Below are 23,928 nucleotides of genomic sequence, written 5' to 3'. Positions count from 1 at the left end.
TATGCTCATGGGTTTCCGACGCTGTTTCTCAGTAAGTCAAATTTAGCTTTAAACTCATTTAAGTTTTTAGACTGGACGATCTCTTTGTCCAGGCTATTCCATATGTCTATACTTCTGTAAGGAAAGATATATTTCTTGATATCCTTCAAGCAGCTTGACTTTTTCAATTTCATTCCATGTCCTCTTGTTACTCTCTTATCCCATATAAACAGATCTTCTTTGTCAATTTTATCTACTCCCACCATGGTCCTGAACACTGCAATCATGTCTCCCCTCTTTCTCCTTTCCTCTAAGGAAGGCAAATCCAGCTTTTCCAGCCTCTCTCTGTATGACAGGTCTGCCAGACTGGGGACCATCTTGGTTGCTGTTCTTTGTATTCTCTCAATCTTGTTTAAATCTTTCTTTTTGTGTGGGGACCACACTACCGCTGCACATTCTAACCTGGGGCGGATCATGGCCACTATTAATGTTTTCATCATCTCCTCATCCATATAATGAAATGCTACTCTTATGTTAGCCAAGAATTTGTAATTCTCTCCAACTATCATGTTAATGTGCTTTTCTGGTGACAAACTATCTTGGACCAGCACTCCCAAATCTTTCTCTTCTCTCATTTTTGTGATTAATTCATTACCCAACAAATAATTCAGTGATGGCCTCCTGGTACTTTTACCCATTTCCAATATTTTACATTTCTTTACATTAAATTTCATTTCCCACGTGTGTGTGTGTGTGTGTGTGTGTGTGTGTGTGTGTGTGTGTGTGTGTGTGTGTGTGTGTGTGTGTGTCCGCATGCGTGCATGCGTGAGTGCGTGCTACTGTATACGTGTACTTCATGCATTTCATGTACAGTAATCCCTCCACTATCCGACGTAATAGAGCCAAAGGCACGTCCGGAAAGTGGTCCTGTCTAGATAGTGGGCACCAGACTCCTGGACTGGTACTTATGGACCCTAACCCAGCCTAACTTTGAAAGCCACCTAAATAACTCCCTACCGGACATGCATAGCACCTATTTAAGACCCTATTCACACCAATAATGGACATAAAGCATGAAATAAATGAAAAGGAACCAAAGAATGAGGAATTAGAAGTGACTGTACCTCAGCCTGGGTACTTACATCACGTTTGTGGCTGCCTTTCTAAGGTTTTGGCAGTGGTGAAAATGCTCTTGAAGCACGTATAGTAATCCAGTGTTGTGCTGCACTTAATTCTTTGCACTGTGAGTTATAATTGTTTAACGCTGCACATTGTTCCTAACTGCACCACTGCAGTTCTAACCACCAGTTTAAACTGCCAATTTGCACTCCACAGTTGATCCTTTGGACTCTTAAGTTCAAATTTCTTAACGCTGCATAACACTGTAAATTCCCATGTGGTCTAGAGGCGAGGTATTGCAGTATATTCACTGTTTATTCACAAAAAACGAGCACGCCTGGCTTCCAGTGCGATAAGCATCTATTCACAATCAATGTTAGGGAGTAACTGTTGATGTCGGAGAAACAGAGTTGCCAGATCGCAACGGCCACATTACCAATCTCCTCAACTTTCATTACCAAATTTAACTTTTCATTACCAAATTCGTAAAGCTAGCATTTATTCTTCACTACTGTAATTATATATACAAATGGATAGTAGGATAGAAGTTGTGGAAGCAATGAAGAAAGTTAAATCGGGGAAAGCCCCAGGAATTGATGGAGTGTGTGGTGAAATGCTGAAGCATGGGGGAGAGATAGTAGTAGAATGGATGTGGAAGATGTGCAGATTGGCCTGGGAGGAAGGTAGAGTCCCGGAGGATTGGAAGTCAGGTATAATTATTCTCTTGTACAAAGGAAAAGGGGAAAAAGAAGTGTGTGGTAATCATAGGGGCATTTGTCTTCTTAGTATAATAGGAAAAGTGTATGGTAGGATACTTATAGACAGAGTTAGAGAAAGAACAGAGAAATTAGTTGGAGAAGAACAGGGAGGCTTTAGGAAGGGAAAAGGTTGTGTAGATCAGATATTCATTCTTAGATCTTTAGTGGAAAAGTTTCTAGAGAAGGGAAAGAAGTTGTATGCGGCTTTCATGGATTTGAAGAAAGCATATGACAGGGTGGATAGACAAGGATTGTGGAAAGTGTTAAGAATATATGGAGTAGATGGGAAGTTGTTGAATGCTGTGAAGAGTATGTACGATGGTGCGAAGGCTGCAGTGCGTGTGGATGGTGAACTAAGTGAATTTTTCTCTTTGAAAGTTGGTTTGAAACAGGGATGTGTCATGTCTCCATGGTTGTTCAATCTGTACATGGATGGGGTAATAAAAGAGGTACAAGGTAGGGTAGTGGATGTTGGAGTGACCCTGGTGAGAGAGGATAGTGTTTGGAAACTCCCTGTACTGTTGTTTGCAGATGATACTGTGTTGTTGAGTGAAGATGAAGGGGAGCAGCAAGGCTTGGTGGATGAGTTTGAGAGAGTGTGTAAGAAACAGAACCTAAAGGTGAATGTAGGGAAGAGTAAAGTGATGGTCTTTGAGAGAGGTGAAGTCAGTGAATGTACAGCGAGGTTGGATGGTGAGGAATTGGAAAATGTGAGTACATTTAAGTATTTGGGTAGTGTGATGAGTAAGGATGGAGGTTTGGAGGGTGAAGTGCTTGAAAGGGTACAGCAGGGAAGAAAGGTTGCTGGTTCCTTGAAAGCAGTGATAAGAAACAGGGAAGTGAGCATGGAAGTAAAAAAGTTACTACATGGCAGTATTGTGATACCAACTCTAACATACGGAAGTGAAGCTTGGACACTGTTGGAAGGACACAAGTCAAGAGTGAGAGCAGTGGAAATGAGTTATTTAAGAGGAGCCTGTGGAGTCACGTAGAGAGACAGGCTGACGAATGAGGATATAAAGGAGCGTTGTGGTGTGGATGTGGATGTGATAGGAAGCGTTGTGAGGAACACACTGAGGTGGTTTGGCCATGTGGAGAGGATGGAGGGTGAAAGACTGACGAAGAGAGTGTATGTGAGTGAGGTGGAGGGTGGAAGAGGGAGGGGGAGACCAAGGATGAGATGGAGGGATGGGGTGGAGAGGTATATGAGAGAGGGGGGTGTGAGTTGGGAGCAGGGCAGTGAAATGGTGGGGGACAGGGCGACTTGGAGGCGATTTGTTTGTGGTCACCCCAAACGGGATTGAGGCGTCTGGCAATAGATAGATAGATAGATAGAATACATGTAATCAATCTCCTTATAATTAACAGCATGTTGATTATTTTCACGCTATGTAGGGTAGCAGATTAATCAGAGAGAGCAAACAATCCACCATCTCCATCCTGTGTATCCTCATACATGTGAAAAATCTGTTTGGTAATGCATTATTCCGATTCATTACCAAACGAATTTTTCAATACCAAATTGGCCCAGATTTGGTAATGATAAATAACAAACGGCAACCCTAAAGGGGTGAAGGGGCCATGGTGTAAGCAGCTGTTTTGCGTCGCACAGCAATTTCAAATTACGGGTGGGAAAAAATTAGGATTTTTGGGGGATTTTTTTCTTTTTTTGGCCATTTTTCAGTTCCGATGGTCCAGGCCCACAATGTCCGGTAAGTGGGGATGTTCGGAGAGCGGGCGTCAGGAAAGTACAGGGATTACTGTATATTCTTACGTGGACGTGTACCTACGTGACTCTTTAGTCAACCGTCTATGAATGTTACAAGTTTCTAAGGGGTCCAGTATAACATACAGTTTACCTGAGAGCACCTATTTAGGTACATACTCTAATTTACTTCTAATGTTATCATTGGTTACTTTGAAGCTGCAACACTTCACAGGAGCACTCTGAACAAGATCAGTTTGAGAGCAAATGAGAAGATGGTAAACGGAAGCTTAAGTGGAATGTAGTACCAACTATCTTCTCTCACTGTCGCATTCCTAAACATAGAAAATCTCCTACTAAGCAAAGCCTCCCTGAGAACCATAAGAAAAATGACTGGTTGGATCACATATATTGTAAGGTCCAACAAAATGACAAAGTCTTGAATGCTTGTAAGTTTTTTTTTCCTTGCTCTACAGTGTTGTGAAACAATACGATACATTAAAAAGTATTAATCCAAAAACTAAATTTACATATTTACGATTACAAAGGATCTTTATCCACCAACCTACTACTATACTCAAAACGTTAAATTCAATAATTATATATTCCTCACAAATTCCATCCATCCATCCATTGCCAGACGCCATGTATCCCAAATAGGGTGGCCAAGGGCTTAGAGTTAATTGTTTTACAGGGAGGGGCACTAATCCTCCACCAACCCCACTTGACGTAGGGATGCCAACAGCATCTGGTGTTCCCAGGCGGTCACCCATCCAAGTACTAACCAGACCCAACGTTGCTTAACTTCGCTGATCGGATGGGAAGCGGTGTACTCAACGTGGCAAGGCCGTCACAAATTCAATTTCTATATTCTCTCCCTATTCATATTAGTTGAAGCTGAGGATTGTGCCCTCGAGTGTGATGTAGGAGATGACAACGTTTAAGATGAAGGATCAAGATCAGATAGCAATAAGGTCGCTGAACTGAAAAGCGAACTTTGGAAGGTGAAGAAACAGGATACGAGGTTGCTTAAAGCAAAGGCACGACAGGAGGGAAGAATTTCAAGACTATTTAGACCAGATCAGCTTCAAGCAATGTCTAGAGTTAACATGAGAGGGGTTCCTTGGTCATCACCTACAGTTAAAAAGGCCTTCCAGTTGCAATTTGCATGTGGTGCATCAGGTTATAAAGTACTTTTGAAGCAACAATACCCATTACCCTCAGACAGAACATTACAAAGAAGGCTGCAAAACATTCCATTTGAGCCTGGGGTTCTAACTAATGTTTTTTATATGCCTGAAATGAAGTTGAAGGAAATGAACGACAGGGAAATAGCTTGTTGCCTCACACTCGTTGAGTTGTCACTCACAGCAGGTGTATGATGCAAGTAGTGGAAATTTACTAGGCAATGTGACATTACCACAACACACTGGAAGAGCTGACCATGCTCTTGTTTTCATGTTGGGAGGAATCACAACACGGTGGAAGCAGATAGTAGCATAACATTACACAAACCTTAAAACTGATGGCACAGTCTTCAAAAACATAATTCTGGACACTATTAATCATGCTGCTGATACAGGTCTTCATGTTGAAGCAGTTACCTGTGACATGGGTGCTTCTAATAGGGCAATGTGGAGGAGTTTTGGAGTGTCATGTGACAGGAATCAGACTGTGAACAAAATACCTCATCCAGAGGCTCCTGGTAAGTGGCTGTAATTCTTAGCTGATGTTCCACATGTCTTTAAGAATATCATATCAACTACTGTTAGCAGAAACCCTCTCACTCTTTCTGACAAAACTGTGGAAGAACACCAGCAGAAATCCAGGACTGTTAGTGCTGAACCACTGAATGATCTAGCTAAGTTTCAGGAAGATTTAGACTTGAAATTAGGACCCAAGCTAACCATGGCATCATTAGTACCAAATCAGTTTGATAAGATGAAGGTGTCATTTGCTACACGAGTTCTGAGTTATGAGGTTAGTTGCGGTCTGAAGTACCTAGTTGATAAAGTAGGAAGGAAGGAAGGAAGAGTATCTCACTACAGCATGGCTAATAGAAGTAATAAGTCACTGGTTTCAGCTTATGACAAATAGACATCCTGTGCTGGCACTCAGTGGATTGAATCCTAAGAAATATGATGAAGCTGTAAATTTCCTACGAGACGTGATCAAGATCTTCAGTAGCATAAAAATTGGCAGCAGAGGAGATTGGAAACCCATCCAAACTGGAGTAATAATTTCAACTTCCTCAGTCCTGGATATTGCAAAGTAGCTTCTGGATGCTGATCATACATTTCTGCTCACTTCAAGACTCACTCAGGACTGCTTAGAAAACTTGTTTTCACTTGTTCGCCTTAGAAAGCCTGTGCCATCTCTCCTTGATTTCACATATGCTTTGAAGACTATAAGTACAGCTCAATTTCTTACACTTCCAAGCTCAGGTAGTTATGAAAAAGATGATGGGGAGTTCTTTGCTGAGTTTTTGGATAGAAAATTTAACAGTTCACGTGCATCTGAAGTCAGCATAATAAGCTTCACAGATGAAGGTCAGCAGGACTTGTCAGTGACAGAGAGTGATTCTTTGTACAATCTTATAGGCTACTGTGTTCACAGTGTAAAAAACACGGAGACCACCTGTGACAAGTGCCTGGGAGATGTAATATCATCACCCCATCAGACAGCTCATAGAGCAGCAGACCTCACTTTACTCAAGGAACACAAAAAAGGAGTACTTATTGCTGTGTCAGATAAAGTATATGAGATGCTGCAAAATATAGAGCTGATGCTCAGGAAAGGTCAGTGTGATTTGATAGGAAAGGATAACATTAAGAAAACCCTGACGAATGAAGCAGTAAACCTAACCAAAAACCATGATATTCCTACCTGTCACAACCTCAAAAACAAAACTTCTAAGCAAGTTTATCAATGCTCGCTTGCATTTCTACTGCAAAAAGATTAATGAAGAAGATAAAAGGAACACATAGAAGAAGAATATAGAACTTAGTAGTAAAAGTGTAGCCATGAGGAAACTTGTACAGAATGTAATCATCAAGTCCTATCCCTCAACAAGTTACTGCTATAATATAGTATATTGTTAAATATTCCCATTTAAACATTGTAAGCATCCTACTACTCATTCATCACATTCTCTTATATCAAGCATTCGTCAGTATTTATAGCAACTTTCACCAGCAGGAGAGAGACAGGACAGCAGGTTGCTGGGCAGGGAGTCGGTGCACGCCGCGCGTTTGGCAGGAAAATGGCGTCCTATTGCGAAGTTGTCGTTACTCTCTCAGTAAATAGGTACTCTAGTTACAAGTATCTGCGCTGCATGGATGACAGCGAGGCCTACTGGTATAGCAACTCCAATGGTTGGATGACGAGTAGCATCATTTCCGAGTGGCTGTTGAGGCATTTCATCCCTGAAAATGCCGCAACAGCCACTCAGAAAAATCCCAGGAACCTGGCATCCCCTTCAAGGTGCTTCTCATCCTCGACAATGCCCCACATCATCCAACCTGGCTAGCAGACCTCAGCAAGGAATGCAAGATCGTTTTTCTGCCCCCAAGAATGACCTCTCTCATCCAACCGCTAGACCAGGAGTTGATTGCAAAGGTCAAGCAGCTATACCACCAACACCTCTACGATCACCTCCGCAGCAAGACCGACAGCTGTGAGGAACTGCAGGCAATTCTTGACTTGAACACAGTTGGGAATGATGTCATGGATGCCGAGGATAGTTTGGACTCACCACCCGCTTCACCCACTTCATCCTCACCACGCACAGCACCCGCACAACCAACTTCAACTCCTGAGAAGACTATTCTGGCTTTTTGGCGGTCATTCAACCTCAAGGATGCCATCACTCTCTTGTTGCCCTCTTGGGCAGATATAACCACTGCAACAATTAACCAAGATTGGCACCTCCTTGTACCGTACCTGTGTGAAATCGCACCGGGAAACGGCTTTCAGTCCCTGGCCACTGCCGAGGCAGCCAATCTCACAATTCCACATGCTGTGCCCGGGTTTCAGGCTGTCTCGCTGGAGGAGATCAGGGATTTACATTCGGTACCAGCAGAGCAGCATCCCCAGGAAATCGTGCAGCAAGTGGACGAGGCCGACGCAGATCATGAGATCGCAGCAGAAAAGCCAGCAACACCAGTGATGGAGAGTGAAGATTTGTCCATGATGGAGATCACCGGGTACTGTGTGCCCTTGATAAATTCAAGGAAGAATTTAAAGACATCGAACGCACTCAGCTGCGAGTGGAGGAGGTGATGTCTTCTCTGAACAAAACCTTCCACTACTACACTGACAAGTACAACCAGGAAGTAAACAGACAGAAGCAAACACTCATCACCCATTACCTTCGGCTTGAACAAAGTGAGGAATCACTCCCTTCAACATCAGAAGAGCCATATCCTGAGGAGGATCAAGAGACTCATTCGATGTCTGAGGTGTCAGAAATAGATTTTGAAGGGTTTATGAACGAAGTGAGTGCATCAGCTAGTAAAAGTGTCGAAAGTGCTGGTGACAAAAGTGGTGAGGAAGGTGGTGTGTTGCGTCATGTGGTGGGTGATGCAGGAGATGCACACTACGTGCCTCATCCTGCCTCGGATCCTCTTCTTACCTCCATCATGCCTGTTATCCTCTTGGTAAAGGTGAGCAGCCATATTCTTCTTGGTTTAGTTAAGCCATATCCTTGTTGATTTGCCTAGTAAAGTCATAATCTTGTTGGTTTACTTTATCTTAGGTAATATGTCTTAGATAGTTTCCCTGTATAGTGCAATACTTAGGTCTGAAAGGCATCTCAAGGGTTGCCCATGAAGGGGGGTGCCGCCCATATGAAATTTTTCCTGTAAGTTTATGTATTCACAGTACGTGAATTCCTTGTACGCAACGTCCTTTGCCACCCATATACTCACATACTAGGGGGATGTACTGTATGTGTACATATATATGTATATAAGTAATCCCCGTAATATCCGGACGCCCATTTTCCGGACATCCCCAATAACCAGACATTTTCGCCCCAGGATCCAATATTCCCAAAGTGGGCCAGAAACCGCAAAAAATTTGAAAAAAATCGAACTTTTTCCCGCACGTAATTTGAAGTTGGCGCGGGCCAGCTGTGTTCTGGTGCGTTGTTCCGCCGACGTCCGCTAGAGCGCCCCTGCATCCTCCCCACTTACCGCCCGACTCTTGTTGTGTGTGCACGCTCGTCGTCGTGGCAGCCCACGTGCTCGCTTTTGTGGTGGTGCCTTACCTGCTGCAGGCTCTCCTGCTGCTCTCGTGCCTCTCTTTCGTGTGTGTGATGATGGCCCCGCCGCCTGAGAAGAGGAAGAGAGTGATTTTGACACTGGAGAAGAAGAGGGAGATATTGGACAAGGTGCATGCGGGATGGTCTACCTCACGCATCCTCCGTGAATTCAACCTGGCCCGATCTACTTTGTTTGATACCAAGAGATCCCGTGACAAACTCATGCAGTACACGGCTGACTTCTCGTCGAAAACCAAATGCAACACGGAGAGGAAGGTGATGTATACTCCCAAGTATGCAGAAGTCGACTGCTCCACGTTGATTTGGTATCGACAGCAACGTGCTGCTGGTGTGATGGTGCATGGCACGGAGCTGAAGGCTGCTGCTGAGAAGTTCGCAAGGCTTCAAGACGCCCAAGACTTTAAGGCATCCGAAGGTTGGCTCTTTACGTTCAGGTTATGACATGGCCTTACTAACCGTAAGTCTCATGGCAAAGCTTTGGACGCCAACAAGGATGGAGTAGACGAGTTTTGGCACAAAGTGAAGTGCTTAATCGACAGGGAGGGCCTAACTCTCGGTCAAGTCTACAACACTGACGAAACTGGCTTATTCTATCACTCATTGCCTACGAACACTCTAGCCGAGGAGACGGAGAAGCATGTACCTGGCCACAAGCTCTGCAAGCAACGGATATCTGCTTTGTGTTGCGCCAATGCTAACGGCATGCACCGGCTCAAGCCCATTATTGTTGGCCGTGCAAAGCAGCCTCGGTGTCTTCGTGGGGTGATGAATGTCCTTCCTGTCATCTGGTACCATTCCTTGAAGGCATGGTTCACAGCCCAGATCTTCAAAGACTGGTTCCACCGCCATTTCGTCAAGGAGGTCATCCATTACCAGACGGAGAAACTGGGAATCCCACGCAACCCCATAAAGCCCCTCCTTCTCCTCGACAATGCACCTGCCCACCTGTGCGACAAGGAGTTGGTGGCTGAGAATGGGCGCATTAGGTGCATGTTTTTGCCACCTGATACTACTGCTCTCATCCAACCAATGGACCAAGGAGTGATCATGGCAACGAAGAGGCTGTACCGCCAGAAGTTCCTGGACGAGGTGATGGTTGTTCTCGAGGACGAGGACGAGCGCAGGGAGGGATGGGACACACGAGGCCAGCAAACTTTGGAAAACCTTCGCCTCTACAACATCAAGTCTGCAATCTACAACTGGGCCAGTGCATGGAAGGAAATCCCTGTCAAGACTCTACAAAACGGTTGGTCTCATCTGCTTCTCGGAACGGATGTGGAGCACGATTTCCTAGGTTTTGACGTGGATGACTTTTATGCACGTCCGTGCACATAGGGACGATGTTGATATGGACGAAGTGCGTGAGTGGTTGGATGACAACGAGGGCGATCATGGGTATCAGACATTGTCTGATATCGAGATTGCATCTTCAGTTGCAGGTGTCAGTACCCAGACTGAAGATTCTGATGAGGATGGCGATGATGATGTGGACTCCTCTCAGCGTGACACTACTCCAGCCATCCCCAAGCTGAGCGCACTCCGGGAACACCTAGAGTTCGTTCTAGACTACCTGGAGCACCCGGACTGTGACAGGGAGATAGAGCCCTTGGGACTTGTGGAGGAAGTATGCGCTTTCAGGCAGCGCATCTTTAAACGTCAAAATCGTCGTTCCTTGCGTCAATCAACCATTGACAGCTTTTTCAGGCTCGTGACCCCTGCTGTGCCCAACCCTGGCTCCCCTCCACTGCCTCCCCAAAACAGGCCCTCATGCTCCGAGCCACAGCCCAGCACATCAGGCACAGTGGAGTCACCACTCGACGTGAGTTTGCGCCTCTCTTCAGAGTCGTCTGCAGTGGGTATGCCATCACCACGACCCAGCGACGCACCCCTAGGTCACCTACATGTGCTACTCTCAGACTCTGACAGTGATTAGACGCCAAGAACTTCTCCACTAGACCACAAGGGAATTTACAGTATTGTGCAGTGAAAAAAAAAAAAAAAAAACAGTGCATAGTGTTAAGGAATTTGAGTTCTGAGTGAAAAGACAAAGATTTAATGGACTGTCAATGTAACATAAATTAACTAGAGTGTGTTTTGTTTAGAAAATGGTTTTATGAGTGGAAAGACTTAAAGTGCAGAGTGCAACACTTACTTCACTAAGGGACAATGGAGCGCAAGTAAGACATGAGTGCGCAGTGTTAAGAGAATGGAATTCTGAGTGCAAATGACTAAGTTCTGTGCAAGACTTCATGAACAGTGTACTGCAAGTGCTTCAGGAACTCCTTCTTACTGTTAGAGTCTGAGAAGAGGCGGGTCATTCATCGAGATGGCCAAGGACTTGCTGTAAGTACCCAGAATGTTTCATATTGTACTGTACCGTATTTTCCATACTTACCTCTAACACCTCATTTCACTCTTTTATGTCCCTTATTGGTGTGAATAGTGTCTTAGGTGCTATGCATGTACAGTAGGGAGGTGTTTTGCTGAGTTAGGCTAGGTTAGGGTCCATAAATACCAGTCCAGGAGCCCGGGACTTGTTGTAAGTACCCAGAATGTAATACTGTATAAACCTACCTCTAAAACCTCATTTTATGGTTCTTTTGCATTTATTTCAGTCTTTTAACCAACTCATATGTGCTCCCTACGTGTCAGCCAGTGGGTTGGTGGAGGGTTAGTGCCCCTCCCCATAAAACAAATAACTCAAAAGTCAACTGGCCACCCCTTACGGGATTATGGCGTCTGGCAATAGATAGATAGATAGATGTCCCTTATTGGTGTGATTTGGGTCTTAAATAGGTGCTATGCATGTCCAGAGGGAGTTGTATAGGTGTTTTTCTGAGTTAGGGTCCATAAGTACAATTTCAGGAGGCTGGGGCCCAATATCCGGACAGGATCACTATCCGGACATGCCTTTGGCTCTATTACATCGGATATTGGAGAGATTACTGTATATACTGTATATATATATATATATATATACATTTTTTATGCGAGGAAGAAGGAACCAAAGGCCATGAGCCCGCAGTAACAGTTCCCTCAAAGAGAAAAACAAAATACAATAGAGAGCCAAATTCAAGATCCGATCATTTTGAGATGCCTGGACACACTGCGTTTGAAAGACTGGAGATCATGGGCAGCAGGAAATACAGGCAGAGGGAGACAGTTCCAGAGCTGACCTGTTGCATAAATGAAAGACTGGGAGTAACGGTTAACTCTTGCATTAGAGAGTTAGACAGAAAAGGGATGAGAGTTTGCTGCCAGACGGGTGCTACGCGCCCGTCGTAGAGGTGGAGGAATGCAAGCAGACAGTTCAGAGGAGCAGTGACCATTAAAGTAGCGATAGAAAAGAGATAAAGATGCCACAGTGCGGCGAAAAGACAGAGGTTCAAGGGAGTCAGTAAGAGGAGGAGAGTTGATGAGACGAAAAGCCTTTGACTCCACCCTATTGAGAAGAGCTGTATGTGGGGAGCCTCCCCACACATGAGAATTGTACTCCACACAGGGGCGGATAAAACCCCTGCATAGAGTCAACAATTGTGCAGGGGTAAAGAAAGAGCAGAGTCGGCTTAGCACACCCAATCTCTTGGAAGCAGATTTTACAAGAGATGTAAAATGATCTTTCCAAGATAAGTCCCGAGTAAATGAAACCCCAAGCATGTTCAAGGATGATGCAGGATTAAGCTGAATATTATTAAACATTAGCGGGTATACCTGTGGAAGATTTTGTCGGGTTGATAGGTGTAAGAACTGAGTCTTAGATGCATTAAAGACAACCATATTATTTTTACCCCAGTCAGAGATACAAGCCAAGTCAGACATTAGGTGTGCCATTACCTCATTCCTTGTCTGTTGAAGTACCTGTTGAGATGGGCGTTGCGGGAACCGAATGGAAAGGTGAAGGGTGGAGTCATCAGCGTATGAGTGGATAGGGTTAGATGTACAGCTTAGAAGATCATTGATGAATAAAAGGAAGAGAGTTGGTGATAGGACAGAGCCCTGAGGAACACCACTGTTGATAGATCTAGGAGAAGAACGATGGCCGTCTACAACAGCAGCTATAGAACGACCAGAAATGAAGCTAGCGATGAAGGCACAGATAGAAGGATAGAAACCGTAAAAGAGCAGTCTGGAAATTAAAGATTTATGCCAGACTCGATCGAAAGCCTTTGAGATGTCAAGTGCAATGGCAAAGCTTTTGTCAAAGTCCCGAAAGGAGGATGACCAGGAGTCTGAAAGGTAGGTGAGAAGATCGCCAGTGGAGCGTCCCTGACGGAACCCATACTGACGATCGGAAAGAAGGTTGTGATAGGAAAGATGTCTTAAAATTTTTCTATTAAGAATTGACTCGAAAATATATATACAGTGCTCGACAAATTATTGCGCGCCCTGTGCCCCCCCCAACAAAACAAACCTTTCAACTATGGAAAAAACATGTAAATAATCCATTATAATTACCTTTCATGCTTGGTAGGGTTTCCTTTGCGCCTCTTCACGGACCTGAGACATTGTGGAAGTGAAAGGGCAAGGTTCCTCAGGTGCTGGGGTGATATACTGTGCTTGCCTAGGACTCACGAATGGGTGCTTCCAGCTTAGGCAGAGAGATCACGTCCTTACCTTGGAGATTCTTCTGTACGAGGAACCAGAGGTTTTCTATCGGGCTGAGGTCTGGGCTATTGCCTGGCCAGTCTTTCATGAAGGAGACCCCGCAGTCACAAAGCCAGCTAGTGACAGATTTGGCTTTATGAGCAGGTGCACTGTCCTGCTGAAACACTCGTGCACCTGTGAGCTCGAAGGACTCAGGTAAATAATCACAAAGCAGCTCCAGGTAAACATCCTGATTCACTCTGCAGTTCCTGGGAAGCACAAGAAGCTTCCCAAAATCCTTACCAGAGAAACAACCCCATACCATTAGTGAATCAGGGTGTTTAACTGTGCTCTCCACGTAACGGGGGTCAAGCGGGTCACTACCTCTGCGCCGGTACACTCGCGCTCCTCGATTACAGGTAAAGGTAAACGTTGCCTCATCAGACCACAACCCTGACAACCATTGGTCCTCACCCCAGGTAAGGTACTTGTTAGCAAAGGCTAGCCTACGAAGTCGCTGGTTACGTGTAAGAAGAGGCTTTCTCACAGGCCTGTGGCTTGTGTAACCAAGTTCATTGACTCTTCGAGAAACAGCACACACTGAAACCTTGCCAAACACTTCCAGGTTGCCCTCCTTAATTCTCCTTGCAGTCACACGAGGATTAGACTCCACTGCACATTTTAGCACATTAACAGACCTCGGGGAAGTTTTCCTGGGCCTACCAGACTGTGGTTTCTTTGTAGGAACATCACCACTATTTTCCACTCGGTAACGGGCACACCACCTCTGCACTGTCGACTGAGCCACACCAACCAAATCACTAATTTCCTTCATGGGGTGGCCTGCCTCCTTTAGAGCAATGATCTGTGATATTATTTCACTAGACAATTCACGAGTAGGGGGCCATATTAAAGTAGCGAAAACCAAAACACTGCGGTTCACTAGGTAAAAAACGGCGCAACAAGAGAAGGAGGAGCAGCCAGGTATCCCTCTCTCATGCAGCCCGCAGGCAACTGAGGCATCAGCCAACCAGCACGCAGTAAGGCCTCAGGCTGCCATGACGTCATGTTAGCGCCCAAAACTTCTGGCTAAATTTTTTCTCCAAAAAAGGGTGATTCTTTTTTCGCCAAAAGTATTGTGCACCTTGACATAGGCGCGCAATACTTTTGTCGAGCACTGTATATATATATATATATATATATATATATATATATATATATACTGTATATATATAAAGAAAAATAAATAATATTTTGTCCTCTTGAAAACCTCTTCTTTTATGGGAAAAAAAAAAAAAAAAAAAAGTCTCCGCTATCCATTACTGACCAACTCAGTAATTTTTTGGCTAACTCAGAACACACATTGGGGGGGTGACCGCCCCAACCCCCCCGGTTGGGCCATCCCTGCTTACTTCCACTTCTGTTTTTCTTTTTTTCATTCTTTCCTCTCCCTTCTGTCTACAGGTGACTTTACACTCCCTCTTCTGTCTTCCTTTCCAATCCTTTGGTCTTTCCTCTTTCTTCTGCCAATGGGTGACTCTTACACTGCATGACAAGCCAAATGGTTTCCTGTACACCAGGAAACCATTTACTGTGTTGCTGGGTAGTAACCATATAACCTAATTGTGGTGCCTGGTGGTTTAGTGGGTAATTAAGGCGCTCCAATCAAACTGAGCATGTGTAGGTTCATATCCATGGGGTGGTTAGGATTTATGGCTCATGTAATGCCACTCAGGGATGAGTGAGGCTGCTCAGTCTCATCTTAAATGTCAGGCCCAACTTGCCTAGCCACGGTCTCCTACGCTCCTCATGGGGTAACATTAGACTATACTCGCGACAGCGAGAGGTGGCGGAGAAGTGCCTCCCTCAGGGAGGAGTGAGGAAAAGGCTTTCCTTCTCTCATCCCTGATTGGTCTACGGAGGTGAGCAGAATGGGGTGGTGTGACAGCGCTTATGTCCCTCTAGTACTGTCACCAAATTGATCGCCATTTTTCGAAGCCATATTTATTGGTTACAACAACTAATATGCGTACATATAATATTACCTATGGTATATTACAATACATACAGGTGTGCATGTTGATATTCTAAATATGAAAGACTAGTAAAAATATATAACAGGTAAAACATTAGAAAGGACAGTATAGTACTCATTATAAACCAAAATCAGGGAGAGAGAGAGAGAGAGAGTTAAGAATGAGTGTGCAATGAGTGTACACAATCATAAAATAATGTTTGTAAGCTTTGTCTTGTCACTTTAACAGTGGACAAAACTTTTGAAGTTATTCTTCAGTAAAATTCTCATGCTTGTGAATCTCAACTATTTTTCTCAACAAACCATAAAGAAGGATTTATGTTCCATATGGCTGGGAAATTTTCATTCAGAATAAACTGGCTTAAACCAACACGAACAGGAGCATCGCTCATTGTGAAAACATTGTTTGTCCGTGTCAATTTTTTTTTTTTTTTGACCGAGTGTACTGTACGCCGGTATGCTAAGTTAATATTTTAGAAGCAAAGCATTAGAAAGGACATACAATATACACCCCAAGCCAAAAGCAAAGCATTCCATCGAACAAGCAGACAAAGCGGCTGGAAGGTAAGGTGAAGAGCCATGGTGCAAAATACTGAGGAAACAAAAGGCAAACATTCCCTCAGGCTATAAGCTCACATCCCTGGGGATGTTCATGGGAGGGCCGAAGGGAGACAGACAGACAGACAGAAAGGGAGGAGTGTTGGGAGATGATGGAACGAAAGGAATGATGCACTGTACGCTGGTACATTACGTTTAAGAGACACTGAATGGAGTGAAAAACTGGGGGAAAATAAAAATTGAGTGAAAGAACAGTGGAAGTGGAGAGATAGCATATACTGGTAATGACTTTTTTGACGTGGAGCAGAGTGTACAAGTCCTGGAGTATGACACACACACACACACACACACACACACACACACACACACACACACGCTGGTGCAGTGGTAACGTTCTCGCTTGCCAACTGGTGGACGGGAGTTCGCGCCTCGCTCAGGTTGCGAAAAGTTTCACTGACAAAGTGGGTGGTTACTGTCCCCCTTGAGCAAGGGGACGGGTGTGTGCGTGTGTGAAGGTCACAGCCTTGCCCTTAGATCGGACTATATGAGCTTTCAGCTCCCTTCCGGAAGGGTAAAAGCTGACGATCACGACCATCAAGTGATCCTGACCGACCCGACCCGGTGAATTACACACACACACACACACACACACACACACACACCAGATTATCTTGTCCCTTGAGAATTAGCCTCCCTCCTCAGGTCACACACACTCTTGGCTACCTTCGATTTTGGCTTCCCTCTCCCTTATGTATTATGAAACTTATCTATATCAGATTCTTTATCAATACCCGTCTTATGTTTCCTTTTTTCGCTCGACAGAGAGAGAGAGAGAGCAGACAGACAGACAGACAGAGACTGGTTGAAGGGGGGAGGCAGGTACAGGTTATTAAATAAGGCGATGAATCACGCATGACTTAATGTGCCATATAAAGAGATACTGGTATAAGTACATTTTGATAAATATAATATTTTCCTTTGTATTTCAATGCCATGAAAAAAGGGATTAGAAAATATAATGGAAACAACAAATTTTAAGAAAAAAAGTACATACATACATATATACATACAAAGTGAGTGAGAGAGAGAGAGAGAGAGAGAGAGTAGCACCAGACAAGTGAAGAAGTCTTTCCACATTAGACGATACACCTGTACTGGTCATCAAATGGACTCCTAACCTCACCCACACACCTCCCATCCCACCATCCACCAATCACAGGCATTCCATTGGGAAGAGAGTGGGACGGGCTTCTCCGCCACCTCTCGCTGTCCCGACTATAGATGATGGATGGATGGAGGAGTGGCAGCAATTACTGTAATCCCTATAATCATGCATCACAACACCTCTCTCCAGACTGTAATTACTTGAAAAGAAAAAGGTTTTGAGCTGCCTCTCTGAAGATTCAACAGAAATCAACTGCCACAAGGATGATGGTAATTTATATACCCACGGGGCAGTATAAGAGCAGGAGCAATCACAGTATATGACTAATGTACAGTTCCAGCTTCATCAAGGTACAAAGAATCATCATCACTCTGTAATATCACACCTGGGTGTCATGATGGAAGTCTTAACATTTCAGCAAGATACCTCAGTTCACCAAACTTAAGATCTTTAGAAGTAAAAGAAAGTTTCATTTCTGTTCTAACCTTTCCTGACTAGTGCAAAATCAACTGAAGACAAGGTAGTTGGAACTCTTGGGGAAAGGCCAAAGGCAAGCCTTGCTGTCCTATTCAGTACTGACTGAACCTTCTTTAGTAAATTATTTGGAAGACCAATCCATAACAAATTACAGTAAGTAACACACACACAATAAAACAGTATATGGATTAATGTTAAGTGGCAGGATCCATTCAGAAACAGCTTTACAGAGTACTGGATTCTGATGCATAGGTTACAACCTCTGACAGCTTGGTTACTATGTTTTTTGTAATGTAACTCTGAATTAAATATACAACCAAATTTTGGGCAGAAGTTAATGAATGAAGCTCTGACTCGCCAATTATTAAGGAATTATCAGCATTGCCATCTCTTCTGTTTCCTCAAATGCTGATGATTTCTGCTTTGCCCTTATTCAGTATAAATCTCCTCTTTGCCATCCAGATCTTCATATCAGCATTATGGATCCTATTTTATTCTTGGTATCATTACTATCTGTGATCGTAGGTAATGCTGAGTCATCAGCATAAAAAATGATGGGACACACGTTCATTAATTTGTTGTTGTTGAGTAATCCCACTCTGTTTGGCTGAGCAGACCCATCAATTGCAGACAAGCAAGAATCCCTGCAGGGTCATCCCATGAAGTGAACCAATGCTCCCCTATGGCAAACAGTGCCTTGCCACAGCAGGGAATGTGGAAAAGAGTGGAGGTTTGGTTCTTGAATGGATGCTACATCTATGTATCCTCCAAGTTAAAAAAAGCACCAAAGTACCTCCACATCACCCCATTATTTGGTCACATGGCTACTTCCCAGCATTGTATTGTAAATGGTTTCCTGGATTACAGGAAACCATTTAGCTTATTACTGTACCTACTGTAGAGCAACATGATGGGGAAGAGAGGCATCAATAATAAAAGTGATTGAAAGGATGAAAAAACAGGAAGAGAGCTGACACAGAAAAAAGAATCATACAGATGAAGGAAGAAGTAGGCACCACTACATGAAGTTACTGGATAATGGTCATGTGTGTGTGTGTGTGTGTGTGTGTGTGTGTGTGTGTGTGTGTGTGTGTGTGTGTGTAATTTGACTAGTTGTATTTACTTACACGTGATATACAAGAAATGAGTTTGGCTCGTAGGGTTCCATCTCTGTGTGTCAACCGGTCAAACTTTGCTTGAAACTCATTTAAGTTCTTGGACTGGATGCTATTCCACAGGTCAATGCATCTGTAAGGAAAACTGTATTTCTTGATATTCGTCAGGTAACTTGTCTTTTTCAATTTCTTTCCATGTCCTCTTGTTGCTCTCCAGTTCCATACAAATAGATATTTTCTGTCAATATGTCTACTCCCATCATGGCCCTGAACACTGCAATCATGTCACCCCTCACTCTTCTCTCTTCTAAGGAAGGCAGACCCAGCTTTTCTAGTCTTTTCTTGTACGATAGATCTGTCAGACTGGTGACCATCTTGGATGCTGCTCTTTGTATTCTCTCGATCTTGTTTATATCTTTCTTTTTATGTGGGGAGCACACCACTGCCGCATGTTCTAACCTGAGGTGGATCAGAGCCACCATCAATTTTTTCATCATCTTCTCGTCCATGTATTGGAATGCCACTCTTATGTTTGTCATGAGCTTATACGTCTCTCTGGCAATCTTGTTAACCCCTAAACCACGGGGTTGTTTTGGCTTGACTTGCATGTCCCGCGGGCATATTCACGCTCCGACAGACTCTCTAAAAATATTTGCCAAAAACCAGTTATTAGTCCCAGAATATCAAAATTGTTTGGGTTGAAAGTTGGAATACAAATGTGAGCGATTGTGTGTGTGTATGTGCCAACGCAACATCATGCTAGAAGAGTGAGAGAAGAGTTCTGGACAAATGTAGAAGTGTGCATGGAAAAGTTTGGAAGGAATGAGAGAGTGTTTTTGATCGGTGATATGAATGGTAAAGTTGGGAATGTGAAGGTGGATGGAATAGTTGGTGAGTGGGGTGTGCCTGCTGAGATAGATGAGAATGGGAGTGCATTAGTGGACATTTGTGCTGGGAGGGGGTTGGTGATAGCCAATACCCTCTTCAGGCATAAAATGATCCACAGGTATACATGGCGAGTGATGAGAAGGGTGGGTGGTGAACTGAATGAAAGGAAGGCAATGACTGATTATGTGTGTGTGGATGGAAGGATGCGAAGATGTGTAATGGATGCAAGAGCTTATAGAGGTTGGGGGAGTGGACTTTCTGACCACTACTTGGTGGTGGCCAGAATTAGGAGTCAAGTAAGATGGAGGAATAGAAGAAGGGAAAGACGAGAGGAAGGAGTAGTTGCAAGGAGAGTGGAAAGGTTACAAGAGGATGAGAAAAAGGCAGAGTATAAGAAAGAAGTGGAGGAACAATTGGGCAAATATGAAATGGAGGAGATGGGAGACGTGGAAGGTGTGTGTAGGATATTTACAGAAGAAATATCTGAAGGATGTGATGTGGTGTGTGGAAGGAAGAGAAGACGGAGGGGGGCGCAAGGAACATTGTGGTGGACTGAAGAGGTGAGACAGGCTGTGGCACAAAAGAAGAAAGCATACAAAGAGCGGATGAGAAACAGGGGCGTGGAAGAAGTTGAGAGACGGAGGAGAGAGTTGCATGTAGAGAGGAAGAGAGTGGTGAAAAGATTAGTAAGAGAGAGTAAGAAGAGAGTGGATGAGGAATTTGGAAGGAATTTGAGTGTAAAGTGGAGGGAATGTAAGAAAATGTTCCGGAAAGAGATAAAGAGAGTTAGACAAGGTGCCAAAGATGTTAGTTGGGGAGTGAAAGATACAAATGGTAGATTACTAGTGGACAAGGGAGGAAAAAGTGAGCAGATGGAGAGAACACTTTAACGAATTGTTGAACACAGAGAATGAAAGTAATGCGAGTATAAGTGGCTGGGCGACGGCAGTATGTGAGAAGATAGGAAGAAATCAGTAGGATGGAAGTTGTGGAAGCGATGAAGAAAGTTAAAATGAGGAAAGCCAAAGGAATTGATGGAGTGTGTGGTGAAATGCTGAAGCATGGGGGATAGATAGTAGTAGAATGGATGTGGAAGACATGCAGATTGGCCTGGGAGGAAGGTAGAGTCAAGGACGATTGGACGTCAGGTATAATTAGAGTAATCCCTCCATTATTTGATGTAACAGAGCCAAAGGCATGTCCAGAAAGTGAGTCCATCCGGATAGTGGGCCCCTGCCTCCTGGATTGGTACTTATGGACCCTAACCTAGCCTAACTCGGAAAAACACCTACATAACTCCCTACTGAACATGCATAGCACCTATTTAAGACCCTATTCACACCAACAGGGGACATAAAAGAGTAAAATAAATGCAAAGGAACCAGAGAATGGGGTATTAGAGGTGAGTATGGAAAAACATTTTGGGTACTTACAACAAGTCCCTGGCTCCTGGACTGGTACTTATGGACCCTAACCTAGCCTAAATCAGAAAAACATCTAACTCCCTACTGGACATGCATAGCACCTAGCACCAGCACACCAGCTGCATGCTGTTGACGATACTATATAAGTGTGGAGCAGTCGATTTCTGCATACTGGGGAGTAAACATTATCTTCCTCTCCACATTGCGTTTCAATGAGAATTCAGCCATGTACAGGATGAGTTTGTCACGGGATCTCTTGATATCAAACAATGTAGTGTGGGCCAGGTTGAATTCGCGGAGGATGTGTGACATCAACCATCCTACGTCAACCTTGTCCAATATCTCCTTCTTCTTCTCCAGAGTCAAAACCACTCATTTCCTCTTCTCAGGCAGTGGGGCCATCATCACACACACAAAGAAGAGGCAGAAAAGGAACAAGAGAACCTACAGGAGGTAGAGCACCACCACAAAAGTGACCACGTGGGAGACCAGGGTGTCGAGCGTGCACTCACAAAGAATGACGGGCGGGAAGTGGGAAGGATGCAGGGGTGCTCTAGCGGAAGTCAGCGGAACTATGCACCAAAACACAGCTGGTCCGTGCCATGCGCCAAGTTCAAATTACAGGGGGAAAAAAATTCAGATTTTTTGGAATTTTTTGCGTTTTGGGGGCAATTTGGGGGTTACGAAGTCCCAGGCCCAAAATGTCTGGTAAGTGGGGAGTCCGGATAGTGGGTGTCCGGACAGTACAGGGATTACTGTATTCCCCTGTACAATGGAAAAAGGGAAAAAGGAGTATGTGGTAATCATCGGGGCATCTGTCTTCTTAGTGTAATAGGAAAAGTATATGGTAGGATACTTACTGAAAGAGTTAGGGAAATAACAGAGGAATTAATTGGAGAAGAACAGGGAGGTTTTAGGAAGGGAAGAGGTTGTATAGATCAGATATTCATTCTTAGATATTTAGTGGAAGAGTTTCTAGAGAATGGAAAGAAGTTGTATGCAGCCTTCATGGATTTGGAGAAAACATATGACAGGGTGGATAGACAAGGATTATGGAAAGCATTAAGAATATATGGAGTAGATGGGACACTGTTGAATGCCATGAAGAATATGTATGAGGGTGCTAAGGCTGCAGTGCGTGTGGATAGTGAACTGAGTGAATTTTTCTATTTGAAGGTTGGATTGAAACAAGGATGTGTCATGTCTCCATGGTTGTTTAATCTGAATATGTATGGGGTTATAAAAGAGATACAAGGTAGGGCAGTGGATATTAGAGCAGCCCTAGTCAGAGAGGGTGGTGTTTGGAAATTCTCTGTACTGTTGTTTGCAGATGATACTGTGTTGTTAAGTGAAGACAAAGGGGAGCTACATGGCTTGGTGGATGAGTTTGGGAAAGTGTGTAAGAAATGGAATCCAAAGGTGAATGTAGGGAAGAGTAAAATTATGGTCTTCGAGAGAAGTGAAGTTTATGAATGTACAGTGAGACTGGATGGGGAGGAAATGGAGAATGTGAGTGCTTTTAAGTACTTGGGTAGTGTGATGAGTAGGGATGGAAGTTTGGAGGGTGAAGTGCTTGAAATGGTACTACAAGGAAGAAAGGTTGCTGGATCCTTGAAAGCAGTGATAAGAAACAGGGATGTGGGCATGGAAGTGAAAAAGTTACTACATGACAGTATTGTGATACCAACTCTAACGTATGGAAGTGAAGCTTGGACCTTGTTGGAGGGACACAAGTCAGGAGTGAGAGCAGTGGAAATGAGTTATTTGAGAGGAACCTGTGGAGTCGCATGGAGAGACAGATTGACAAAAAGGAAGTGAAGGATCGTTGTGGCGTGAATGTGGATGTGATAGGAAGAGTTAGGAAACGCACACTGAGGTGGTTTGGCCATGTGGAGAGGATGGAGAGTAAGATACTAACGAGGAGAGTGTATGTGAGTGAGGCGGAGGGGGGGAGAGGGAGGGGGAGGCCAAGCATAAGGTGGAGGGATGGAGTGGAGAGGTATGCGAGAGAGAGGGTGTGAGCTGGGAGCAGGGCAGTGAAATGGCGGGTGACAGGGCAACACGGAGGCGATTTGTTTGTGGCTACCCCTTATGGAATTAAGGCGTCTGGCAATAGATAGACAGAACAAATGAAGTGGCCAAAAGGAAGAGTGTTATATTTGATTTGCTGGATAATGCCATCACTAAAACAGCCATGAACTGTGCCTGGGATAATGGTACATTTGCAGTGAACAATGTCAGCAGAGTTCAACAAGATAAAATGCTTTAGTGAATCCGACCCCGGTACTGTATCCACCTATGGATATTTAAAACTGTGTATGTTATATCCATCCGTGGATATTTAAAACCGAGTATGTTATAAATGCGGATGTTAAGGGATGACTATGCAAAATGAGGCCATTAAAATGATGATTATGAAAAATGATGTACAGAAAAAGCATAAATTAGCCACATAAACTGGCTTGTTCACTGGGCTAACTAAACTACACAGCAGTACTGGGAATGACATTCAATACAAAATCATTGCAAAACCCCAAAACAAATTAAATTTTACCTTGGTACCTTGCCTTTTCCTCCCACTATCTATCTATCTATCTATAGCCCGACGCCCTAATCCCGCAAAGGGTGGCCGCAGACAAAACGCCTCCAAGTCACTCTGTCACCCACCATTTGACTCCCCTCCCCCCAACTCACCCCCCCCTCTCTCATATACCTCTCAACTCCATCCCTCCACCTCATCCTCGGTCTACCCCTCCCTCTCCCTCCCTCCACCTCACCTACATACACCCTCTTAGTCAGTCTTTCATTCTCCATTCTCTCCACATGTCCAAACCACC

The 23,928-nt window shown here is 44.1% G+C and overlaps 1 protein-coding gene and 1 non-coding gene across 2 annotated transcripts in view; both read right to left on the bottom strand.

Annotated features, from left to right (window-relative positions):
* LOC145393437 (cyclin-dependent kinase 9-like) overlaps positions 1-23,928 on the bottom strand; it is a 398,106-nt gene that overhangs the window by 167,884 nt on the left and 206,294 nt on the right. The gene's annotated exons all lie outside the window — the stretch shown is intronic.
* On the bottom strand, positions 4,298-4,416 carry LOC145393650 (5S ribosomal RNA). Its single transcript, XR_013896246.1, has one exon. It is a non-coding gene; the product is annotated as a 5S ribosomal RNA (ribosomal RNA).

Source organism: Coenobita brevimanus, chromosome 24 (assembly GCF_032717465.1).
Source record: "Coenobita brevimanus isolate Jiangsu-jjx chromosome 24, ASM3271746v2, whole genome shotgun sequence".
NCBI classification, from domain to species: domain Eukaryota; kingdom Metazoa; phylum Arthropoda; class Malacostraca; order Decapoda; family Coenobitidae; genus Coenobita; species Coenobita brevimanus.
This window is presented reverse-complemented; position numbering and strand designations above follow the sequence as displayed.